The sequence below is a fragment of the Pseudorasbora parva genome, chromosome 19 (genome assembly GCF_024679245.1).
Source record: "Pseudorasbora parva isolate DD20220531a chromosome 19, ASM2467924v1, whole genome shotgun sequence".
NCBI classification, from domain to species: domain Eukaryota; kingdom Metazoa; phylum Chordata; class Actinopteri; order Cypriniformes; family Gobionidae; genus Pseudorasbora; species Pseudorasbora parva.
This window is the reverse complement of record NC_090190.1, coordinates 19546961-19559568: the sequence shown is the minus strand read 5'-3', so window position 1 is coordinate 19559568 and position 12608 is coordinate 19546961. Positions and strand designations below refer to the sequence as shown.

At 38.0% G+C, this 12608-nt stretch overlaps 1 protein-coding gene across 1 annotated transcript in view; it reads right to left on the bottom strand.

Annotated features, from left to right (window-relative positions):
* Positions 1 to 12075, bottom strand: part of ldlrad4a (low density lipoprotein receptor class A domain containing 4a) — a 216804-nt gene extending 204729 nt beyond the window's left edge. Inside the window, exon 1 of the mRNA XM_067426689.1 lies at positions 11938 to 12075. The gene's annotated coding sequence lies outside the window, so the exon portion shown is untranslated. The remainder of the gene's footprint in view (positions 1 to 11937) is intronic.
* Between the last annotated feature and the right edge of the window lie 533 nt (positions 12076 to 12608).

The following is a 12608-nucleotide window of genomic DNA, read 5'->3' as shown; positions in this document are numbered from 1 at the left end:
AGCCTACGGCGTAGCTACTGCGTACACTTGACACAGAAGTATAAATTGAGCTTTAGAGCTAAACTCGGCAGGAAAGTGGACATCAAGAACCAGAGTTGAGAACCCCTGGTTAATTCAAAATAAAGAGTTTCCGCTTCCTTCCGATGTAGAAAAATGAAGCAAAAATATCTAAGAAACAATCATTGCTGATCACTCAGAGCCTGAGTCTGTGCAGTAGTGATACTTAGGTGGAGCTACGGTATCAAGGTCCTTAAAGACAAACTTTCAATTGTGACATTACATTCTTTTTTTATAGCATCTAACTAACTAAAACCAAACTTATTGGAAAAACTATTCATATCAACATAATAAGAACTACCTAAAAAGGACAGAAACTGTATTTGACAGACTGTATATTTGAAGAGTTTGAATAGGATTTTTTTCCCCCCGCATCCCAATTGATTACATGGAGAGGGTGGTTTATGAACTATACTTCAAAATGTTTTGGCTTTACTTTTCAGCCCTGTCCAAATACCCACACTTGTGGTTTTGGCTACTTGAGAGCATGTGCACATGACAGGAAGTAAGTGTGCAAGTCTGTCCCATGTCCTAAAAATGCCAACGTGCAGTGCTCTTAATGCACACGAAATTCACATTATCTTGAATACCACATTGGAGCTGTATTCGAGGCCAAGCGTATCCCATCATGCATTATGTTGGGAAAACGCGTGCCCCGAAATTGTGAGAAGTCTAGGAAACTGTTCTACTCTGATTTAAATGAATTATTACACATTTGGTAGTAAAACAGTGTTGCACATTTTATTGGTGCAAAGATGAGTAGGCTATAGTATTTTTTTCCTACCATGGAAATCAATGGCTATCGTCAACCAGCATTCTTTAAAATATATTTTGTGTTCTCATACAGGTTTAGAGAACAACTTGGGGTTGAGTAAATGACAGGATTTTCATTTTTGGGTGAGCTATACCTTTAACAGTGTGTGTTGTGCGCTATACTGTGAGACCTTTCCCCTTCAGGCCAACTGAGTTTGGCTGAACACAAGCCATGGCGCGAGTGCTGTCCCGAGAGCAGTTTGACCGCACGGTCGGAGAGGGACGTCACGCATTCCCCGCCTGTGTCAGGAAGCTTTCCTGCTATGCTGTAGGAATGCAGGCTTCTATCGGCTTTCTCTCCTCGAGCCAGGAAGAGAAGAGGGGGAGGGAGGCTGCGAGAGAGAGAGAGACGTGGGCAGGCTACAGGCGGGGAGCAGTCTGCCTCGCCACTTATGGGCATGTTAGGTGGCAGCAGCACAAATGACCATACATGAGTCTGAAGCTGGTGGAAGGAGCCGATCACGATGACGGATGATGTCACGATGATGTTGTGTGGCATCTGTTGCCAGGTTTGGCCAGTCAGAGTTAAGGTGCAGGTCTCATCTCATTCCTGAATTTTAATCACGATCCATGACCCCAATCTTTGCTATAGCACCAATATTCACAACTGATCTCAGGTCAGGTGATGAATGCTGCACCACCACAGCTGGCTGAGTGGTGTCTGCATGGATCAGCAAAGTCATCTAGACTCATCACACCATGGATATAAAATTACAGGCCTAGCCTGGCTCGCTCACTCACTCACCCACCAGACATGAGACAGGGTTGGGAATGTTTTTATTCTATTTGTTTGCGTGGGTGATCGAACTAACATGCAATTTTTTAACTGTGACAATGTGACACAGAAAAATCAGTGCTGCATGCCTCAACGGTATACTATCTGTCCAAAGTACTGTAGTTTGCAACGTATATGTGCAAAACATGTTTTAAATATTTTTATTGTAAAAATTTCACATTTCCAAATTAATGTAGAAACAACTTAAAAAAATGTATTTTTAATATTTTTTATATTGGTCCTGTCCGAACATTTTAATAGTTGTGAACAGGCCTTTAGGCTTTGATGGCTGGAGCGTTGGAGCTTTTAAAGGTGTTGTAAGTAGGAATGACAGCTGACACTCACGCGGGTTGCCAGTATGAGGACACACAAAAGGAACGAACGCAACTGACAGTGGAAGGTGAGGAGACTTATAGGCCTATACTGCAAGTAGACGAGTTGATTTATCCAGATTTGAATATGCTTTCGTTCATAGGGATTTTAGATGGATTCCAAGGCTTTGGGTAGAATCTGTGATCTCTGACACAGTTTGTTTGCTGGCTTGCATGGCTGCAATGCTTTATGTTTTTCATCAACTGTGTCGAAATACTACTGGGTAAATTGGCAACGTGCGTTATCGCACAGACCAAAACAAAAGCAGACATTCCGACACGGAACGCACATTTCAAAGTAAAATAAGAGAAACAAGTATGTGATGTGAACTGCATGTTTCCCAAATATCTGCAAACATACGGTGGTATTTTTATACTTTAGTAGTAAAACATTTTTTTTATTTAAGCATATCAGTGGCTTAGTAAATGTCTCAGTAATGATTAACTTTATTAACTTAATAAAACCTCTAAATATCATTTACTTGATGTTTTGAGTTGAACATAAAAAAATAACTGACAAAAAAAATGGTCTAAAACTTAGTTATATTTAAAGTTTTTTTTTCCACTAAAATAATTTAGTATTTGAATAACCAATAATTTATTTCCAATAAACTTAATACATTTGTGAAATTTCTCTATATTTGAGAATGGATAAATCGATCGGTTTAAAAAACACACACAAATATTACTTAATTCAGATCAAGATTATTCAAATTTAAAAACACTGAAGAAATCGAGCAAGTGTCCTCTGTTAAAACAATGCTAATATTAACCCCATTTGCAAGAGCAATGGAAAGAAAAATGTTCCTAAAATTAAACAATTTCAGTAGCTTTTTCCCCCCACGATCAAAGCAATTTGAAAAGTTTGCAAAGGAGCCTGAAATGTTCGCTAAGGAGTCAATGGCATAAAGACGCAATGTGTTTTTTTTTTTTTATGTGCTACATGCTACACTAATCGCATAGTATTAGAATGTGAATTTTGACAGCTGATATTCCCAGGTCCTCTTCCCTAGGGATCTGAAGAGTGGCCACGGGATGTGTACGAATTTAATAATTCTGGTTTAAGAGCCATTCAGCTGGAAGGCATCAGAGACACGGCTGAGGACAGACTGCACTTCAATGGACACAAGAGAAAGCAGGAGGGCATTCTCGGATTTAATCTCCATGAATAAATATGTCGGCAAGGAAAGGCTAGACATGCATCAACACTCTCTCAACATTTAATATTTTATTCTGATCTTTCTCTCGGAAGCATTTTGGATGTGTGATTGACATAGGGACATTATTGTTTTTTGGCCAAGTAAAATCTACAATAAGTATATCAAAATATAATATTATAACCGCTGTAAATTCTGCCGCTGGTGGAATTCTGTTCAGTTAAAAGTCTTGAACTTTTTCCCCAAAAATATAATAATGCGGTTAAAAAACGTAAGACCTTGACATTCTTTCCTGTGTTGTGCATCCTCACAGATTTGAGTCAGGCCTTGAATAAAGACTTCGAAATCAAGCTCTGTCCCTAACACTCCCTCTTCCTGCCCAATGAATTATTCCTGCAGGAAACTAATCCATCAATAAGCCTTCAAAGCAAAAAGATGCGTTGAACCAGGACTCTGATCAATATTTATGGGGCATACATGAATAAAACTAAGCTTCTTCAAAGGCAGCTAAGAGAAACCTGCAGAAAGACAGAAAAGTCCTTTTTCTCCTTCTCGCCACGGCCGTAGATGCTAAAACCTAGTGAATTTGGAATCTTAGCCTGAGCTCGCACAGAAAGACTCCCTGGGTGGACTGGGAAGGGTGCCTAAGATGGCTAAAAATAAAGATCGAGAAGGAAGAAGAGGAAAAACAGCGGCCTGTTAGTCCCTAATCATTCTCCCAAGCTTAGGAACAAGTACATAGATGGCTTGTTGCTAACAGGCTTGTTCTCTAATGCTCCAGCACCACAGGAGTGAAGATTTATGTACGACATGATGTAGTGATTGTTGATGGAAAGCATGTGAATGAGTCACAGTAAGCACTGCTCGATACATTACACCCCATGAAATCAAAAGTGAAGCTTTGTTGAAGTCTGTTATATAGGCATTTGGCATATACACATTTTTTACAATGCACAGTCTTTCCCTTCTAGGAAAATGAAACAAATCATCATCATCTTCTTCTTCTTTTCACAGGCATATACAATTTTTTCTCCAATGAAATGCTATCAAAAATGAGAATGCCCCCTCCCTCTGACTAGAAATAGCAAATAATGGGCAGTTTAAAGTGACATACTAGCTTGCTATTTACTGAATACTGTGCCATTCAAAGTTAATATATATATATATATATATATATATATATATATATATATATATATATATATATATATATATATAGTTGGTTTAACTTTTTTTTTTAAATAACCTGGTTGCCTTACATTTTTGAGTTCAGTGAAATTAAAAATTTAAGTTGATACAATAAAGAAAATTGGTTTAATAAACATAAACTCAAAATATTATTGTATCTGAACCACATACAAAATTTCATAAATTCTGATAATAGCACAATTTGGCATGTTTCACTGTGTCACACAATTACCCAATATGCTTACAAAATATTTTAATAAAGGTTGTCGATTCTCAAAAATGTTCATTTTATTAATGTTCATTTTATTTCAATGAACTCAAAATTAAGGCAACCAAGTAACTTTTTTTAAATATATATATTTTTTTACAGTATAGTCACTACATATTGAATACAATTCTTTAAAAATGACAAGTGAAAGAGTAGGCATTAACCTATCACCTAACCTATCAACAGCAGTATGCCACTGTACAAAAATCCAACTTATGTTTTGTATGACAAATTCAGCTTTTAAAGTTTATTAAACTATTTAACATGAAAAAAGTTGAGACAACTCAAAAAAACTGATTAAATCCACTCAAAAATCTTCTGCAGCAGGTTGCCTTAAACTTTTAAGTTAAGTTCTCAACTTTTTTACAGTGCTTGAAAATAAAAATTCTTATTTTACAGTGTTAAAATAATGTTGTTACAAAATTGGAAATTTGTGGTTAAGTCAAAAACAAAATGTAAAAAATGACTCATATCACACTAAAAATAGAAAATCAAGTGACACATTGCATTTACCAGTGGTAAACTAAAGGATGCTGTCTAAAACACTAATTGTTTGGTTTCTAATATAAAAAAAATCAACAGAAAAACTGAAAATTGAATTTGCAAACCATTTCATAGCATCTTCCACATGAAATTAAAGAAAAAACCCTGCTATAAATATACCAACAGCCATAATATATCTGTATCATAAGCATGAATGGACTCCAAAAATACACTGAAGGAGTGAGTCATGCCATCAACATATTTGTGGTAGGATTCAAAAGAGCACTGTGCAATACTTGCTCTAAACTGGACTGCATTTTTATCAGCTGTTTTTCAGTGGACAATGCAACAATATAAGGTCACTGGCAAAATACTGCGATGTAAAAACAAACTTGTGCAAAAGCGAACAACAAAAACTGCAGCACCCAGCATAAACAGCTGGTCCAACTTCAGACGGGTCAACAAAAAACAAACCTTCGGGGAGGACATCTTTATTTTCATATCTTAGTCATATCAGTGCAGAAGACATTAGCTGCAGGATGTGACCCAGGCTTTGCCCATGCACAGGCTCAGATAGAATGTCAGGAATTCATTCCCCAATTTTGAGTGAAAATCTGCAGAATTAAGCCATGATCACATCAGACCTAGATCACACTAGATCACACTTTGAGCACGCTAAATTTCACTGGACACTGCAAAACGAGACGCCTTTAAAACAAAAACTTGACATTAAAACTAATACAAACACAAAGTGTACAAAATATGTAAACTACTCTACTCGAGGTAACACTGAGACGTATCATTTATCTATTGATCATGCACACATCGTCACGATACAATTTGCAGGTAAAAGTTAACCAGACTCGACTTTGGAACGCAGTGTTCTGCATTTGCATATGTATTGACCGAGAGCTATGAATTAAAAAGGGTAGTGTGAACACCCCTTTATGTGCTAAAATAGATAGCATTATTCAATTATTCAAAATGTTCAATAAATTAATACAAAAAATTACAGCTGTAATAACTTCTAGAACATATAACACTGGAAAATCAAGTCACACACATTGCATTTGCCAGGCAGTGGTGCAAACTAAAAGCTATTGGCTAAAAAAGAATAAGCCCTTCAAGACGTTACACCACATTTCCTGTTTCAATATAAAATACATCAACTGTAGAAAGAAAATTGCATTTGTCAAACCATTGACCACTGTGGAGAATTAATAGAATTTTATGAATGGCAGCAATTCCAATTCTGTGGACATGTGTAGAGCTTTCTGCAGGTACAGACAGAGTACACACAACATGACAGGAGTCATTACTCTACAGTAGTGGTTCCCAAACTTTTTAGTGTGGCATACCCCCTAAGGCATTAAAAATTCTTCTACGTACCTCCTCTCTTCCTCTTAGATTGCAGCCACAGTTTTTCCATTAAAGGGTTACTTCAGCGATTAGCATATGGCTTTGTATCAGTAGTAACCCTGGAGTATATTCAAATGATTGTGCTTTCCCCCCTCATATCCCCCTGAGACAAGACATTATTACATTTTATTTCTGGAAAAATTCCTCCTATGATGCAAATTGACGATATTTGCATCATAGGAGGAATGTTTGGCCAAAGGCTAAAGACTACAGCCAGCAGAGGGAGCCATTCCCGCATGTTTTGAACATGCGGATGGGGGATGGAGATCACACTCACAGCTCAGATGGCAGCTACAGGCACTCATTTAAACGGAGCTATGGTGAGCAATGTAAGTCTTTTAACTTCTCAAATTAATTTCTATGAAAGTTAAGCTTGCAAAGGCATGAACTGAAACGCGCCAGACTGAACTAGCGTTGTGAATGTATGCCGCCAGTGTAGTTGTGATTACCTCAGCTCTCATCATTCAGCTCATTTATCTCACTCCTGCAGTTAGTGCTCAGTGCTGTGATACTCGCGCAGTGACTCACTCATTATATTGAACGGACACGTTAAGTTTTTAATTGTATTGTCTTCTCCAACTCAGTCACAGTAATCCAGTAGGTGGCTTTGGGAATGGCCTCACAGGGCAGCGAAGCATTCTGGGAATTGTAGTCTTTCATCCCCATGAAACAAAAATACATTTTTTTTGTCTTTTCTCAGTCTAGAAGGCACCAAATTCAAAAATAATTTCACATTTCTACTACATTAATGACCCAGTTTAAATACAGATTCATCTTCCCAGCGCTGAAGTACCCCTTTAAGTGACTATATTTTCCCTCTTAAAGGCATAGTTCACACAAAAATGAAAATTATATCATTAATTACTCATGTCGTTCCAAACCCCGTAAGACTTTTGGCCATCTGCAGAACACAAATGAAGATCTTTTTGATGGAATGCCACTTTGAAGCTTCTAAAGATCATAAAGAGATTGTATAACCAAACCTGCTTGACGCAAGAGAACAGACCTCTTATGGAAGCTAAATCACGCTGCACAACACACAAGAATGAACCTCACTGGTTCTCGCACGTCAAGCAAAGTTGAGCTTCCATTTACCACAACTGATTTGTGTGTTGATGAATGTGTGAATAAAAGTCTGAATTCTGTCACATGCCTGTCATGTCTTGTGTAGCACATGGGTGTTTTGTTATGTTGGGCATGTGCTCGTGTCTCTGTCTGATCCCTCCCCCTTGTTATCTGATTAGTGTTTGATTTCTCCCACCTGTTCCCTCTTGTTTCTTCCCTTTATAAGCTCCTTGTGTTTGTTAGTCTTGGTTGGACCTTTGTATTGTATTGTCTATATCTCCTGGTTCCCTGTGATCCAATTTGGTATTTTTAAGTTGTTTATTTCTAGTTCATGTTTCCCACTTGTGGGTTTTGTTTTGTATTTATGTTTTATTTTGCAATAAATTAATGATGTCCTCTTGAGTCCTCGCACTAGTTTTCCTTTGTAGCAAACGTGACAGAATTCTACATGTTCATCATATAAAGTGATCGAGACTTCAGAAAATCTGGACTAAACTGCTCAACTCAATTCAAGTCAAAGTGGTGGTTGCGAAGCGGTCTTTGGAAAGACAGAAATTTCCCAGATTTTAATCAAAAATATCTTCATTTGTGTTCTGCAGATGAACGGAAGTCTTATGGGTTTAGAAGGCCATAAAGGTGACATGTTTTTAATTCCTAAAATTCCACTAATTTAATTATTAATATAATAAATAAACCAATTCAATAATTAAGCCATATTTGCACTGCTGTGGCATCTATTTACACAGTTTAATGTTACTCTGAGGTGGTGTGAATTTAGTGACAATGGCATAATGTTATGAAATATTATTTTAAATTATAATAAATGATCAATTAAGTGCAATGATGGCAAAAACCAAGCAATACTTTTTAAAGGTGTCATGAACTGGCTTTTTTGTGTTTTTTAAACTGTTGTCTGAGGTCAACAGTATAAAACAGTGTTTGTGTGTTTTTTATATTCAAAAACATCATAACTAATAAGTTATAGGCTATTTTCTACACTGGTTTTGAGGCTCTCTCCAAAATGCTGGGTTTTGATGGGCGTGCCGCACTGGAGACTTGGAAGTAATTGCCCACGGCTAGGATTGGATAAGATTTGCATATTTAATTAGCTTAAGCTCAGCTGTCAGTTCACGAGGGAGAGGAAAGATTGAGGGATCACTTAAATTTCTTTATCAAACAAACACAATGATTTATTTATCATCCACCCGCTAGATCGGTCGATATATAAGCGCGAACCCCACGCACACACATACACGTGCGTACGTGCTTGCTGCCCTTCAAATGTCGTAATGTGAGAGAATATCACATATCAAGAACGGAATATTATGAGATTCATCGGCCAGCCAGGCTTTGCGAGCCCTGGCCCATACGTGTCTGAGTCCAGCGTGCTAAAGGTATGCTCTGTTAGACACATACACATAAGCAAAACAATCTATAACAATGTAATACTATTACATATAATAAACACGTTTTACTCACATAAGTGTTCCACCATTCCTGTCGGATCCAAATCCAGCATCGACCGAAGATTTGTTTATAAACGATTCCGCAGTGAAATGAAATGAACGCCACCATTTTCCCCACGTGAGCTGGAACTTCATTAAAAATATAGTTCAACCACTCATTCCTAATATTGGGATCCGAAGGAAGCTTATGCAGCGACTGTGTTCTTCCACAACCAGGAATAGCGCAATATCTTGCTATCTTCCTCGGCATGTTTATTGTTGTTGGCTATCTAGCACAAGCCCTCCATGAGTCGGTGGGCTAGACATTCTGTAGAGTTGTTTCTCGTCACGCAATGACGTAAGTATAAAGCACAAGACCGTTTGCTGAGCCTGGTGTCTATAAAGCTTTTCTTTGACTAACAAGGAAGTTTTCAGCTCTGGAACTTAGAGGATATTCTTATATTACCACAACCTTTTATATATCAAAAGCCCCTTTAAATATTAAACTAAAACCAGCAGTATGAGTGAGTCAGTCATTCATTCATTCAGTAATAAATGCAGCCACTTGCTTCTTGAATGGGTCATTGCTGCATCTGATATCGAATACTTCCCTACTAAACAGAATACGTAAATCAGTTCACCAGCAGAAGTCCAAATTCCTAGTACTCGACAAACCGTAGACGAAAAGTAACCGGATGACCTACTACTTCTGCCGAAATTCTTAAGTGTGCATACGATGGACACTTCACTATCCCATGAGGTCACAGGAGAGGATTTATGAATGGAGGTAAAGGGACGCAACTGGTGCTAGTATGTCACTGATAACGACAGCATGGTGGATGTAGTGCGTCTGGAACTACATTCATTCATACTATATAGAACTTAGTTTTTTAACGGTTGCAGAGTAAGTTCAAATTCAAATGTAGTACATACTCACATAGTACGTGATTTCGTACGCAGCAAGTGACTCTCCCTATTCGTTCAAGATTTGTTTACTAATAAAACACAGCTGTGTGTTGCCTGGAGACTCACAACAGTTCTGCTGTGGCTCTCGTTGGAACTATAGCAAACAATGTGTTTAAAATGTACATCACTTAATATTACCTTTTTTGTTTCATCAGTATTTAAAACAAGAACTCACACAAGACATGTTTTTGTATCAAAGAGATTTTGAGTTTTAAATTCATTTCTATGCTCAGTCTGTCTATATATTTGTTCCTCATGCTAGTAAGTGCTAAAACCCCACTTTTACAAACGTACATTGTCGAGAACGCCAGTAATGTAGCACAATTTGCTAAGGCAGCATACTCTGCACGCAACCTATCATATGCCGATGCTTGAGTGGATGCAGACAGTTTTGACATCAAAAGAAGAGGCAATTTGATTGAATGTCATGTATTTGACCTTTTACGGCACCGCAATTTTCATATTTTTACACTAGAAGTGGCATTTTGCCTGTTAGAAATACATGCTTGGTATTAATGTTATTTTAAGGTGGGGTAGAATTAAATGAGCGGAAAAACTCAGCATTTTGTTACCTCCTCTGTCACCTCTTGTACTTGTTTTAAGAACCACTGCTCTACAGGAATAAGAGTTTCCATGATCTACTTTTTTCTGGGTGTTTAACAGAGGTGGAATGAAAGGGACAGAAAGTTGAGGGGTCAGCGTGGACTAGCATTACTTAATTTGGCAGTCGAAAGGGAAAGCATAGGCTCTGATCCAAAACCTGTTTTGCTGTCTACTGCCTACAAAGGCCGCATCTGAAATTGAACATCACTTTTTTTGTACCAGCTGCGTACCCATGATGTTTTAAAATACTGCATACTCAGGCAGCTCTCTAGTTTTCGGAAACAAAGTCACATCCATGTTATGAAGCTGGTCTGTATGCATCACTAGGAACAAATGAGGGAATCTGGGGCCCAGGGCTCCACATAATGCCACTTTATGTTACTTCAGCCATGCAAAATGACCTCAGGAAAGAGACAGAGGACGTTTTTCCAAGAATTACTGTCGAGACACATTTAAGGTACCAGTTTGGGCTGAATTATACATCTGTGTGAGACTGACAGAAAGAGATAGCAGCAATGGTCTCTGATTCACCCCTCTCTCTCTCTCTCTCTCTCTCTCTCTCTCTCTCTCTCTCTCTCTCTCTCTCTCTCTCTCTCTCTCTCTCTCTCTCAGACATGATGAGTTATGAGTCTTCAAACTGGCCCCTGAGGTTGTTATATACGCCTATAAGGGAATAACAGTGTAAGAGCTCCATTACATGCCAAAAAGACACAACCGTGCAATAGAAAACAAAAATTTGGAAAGCAAAACTTCAGGTTTTATCTTACTATATTTTGCTTTGTGTGTGTGTCAGTATTTTGTAGTGTAATATAAAATATTGCATAAAAGTGAATACTGTAACAGAGCCATATTGCCCTTCTTACAACAAAACTATAAAAAAATAAAGCAGACACTGCATCCTGATGTTTCTATTGCATAATTCAAAATGTAAAAAAGTAAAAGAGTTTATATTTCTTTATGTTTACGTTACCTTTACTGCAGAAACTTTTAATTAGACAAGGATACTAACGTCCTGACTTTGCAGCAAAATAAAAATGAAATACTGACTTGAGACCAGAAAGTTTTTATAAGGGTACAGCCCCGTTATTTAACGCTTATTTAACCTAAGAAAAGCCCAGTCGTGCAAAGTGGGAAACTGATTATTTATGCAGCATTAATTAATAAGCGACGGTCCCTTTAAGAACGTGAACGCGCATAGTCTTTTCCACTGCGACTGTCTGCAACAACTTCAATTGCTTTTTCCTTGCAGAAATGCAGCACATTTACTATTTCGAACCACTCCAGGCTATCATCAGACAACTCCATATGATAGATAGAAACGGCTTACGTTTGTAAATGTGTCGTCGTGATGGGGACAGAGCCGCAGAGGGAAGTGTCTCTCCTCCAGACGAGGCTGTCAAGAGCGTCTAGACTGACTGTCTCACTCTCATGGCCAAAACTCAGCAGAGCACAAACTCCCGTTGTGTTCCAGTCAGTCCAGCCCTCTGTCTCGCTCTATGAGTAATTTACAACACACTAGAGCGACATCTACAGGACAGGAGTACCAATGAGCGCACACATACGTCACAGATAGATAGATAGATAGATAGATAGATAGATAGATAGATAGATAGATAGATAGATAGATAGATAGATAGATAGATAGATAGATAGATAGATAGATAGATAGATAGATAGATAGATAGATAGATAGATAGATAGATAGATAGCCTATGTGTGCATCACAGACAATACTGAGGATGAAAACGGTATTTATACATAAACCTGTACAGTAATGTCATCACCACCTAGAGTGAGTTTAACAACTGCATGAGTCCTCTGTGTGTGTGTCTGTCTGGAAGGATGAGACAGCAGTAGGAAGGGCTAGTGAAAAGGGAGGTGCTAATTTTGCAAAGGTGTTGTGTCATTTACCCAATTAAAAAAACACAAATGTTCCAAAACGAGACTGAACCCCCTGGCAGGGATTTAACAAGAGTGTTTGTCATTACTGTATGCTTG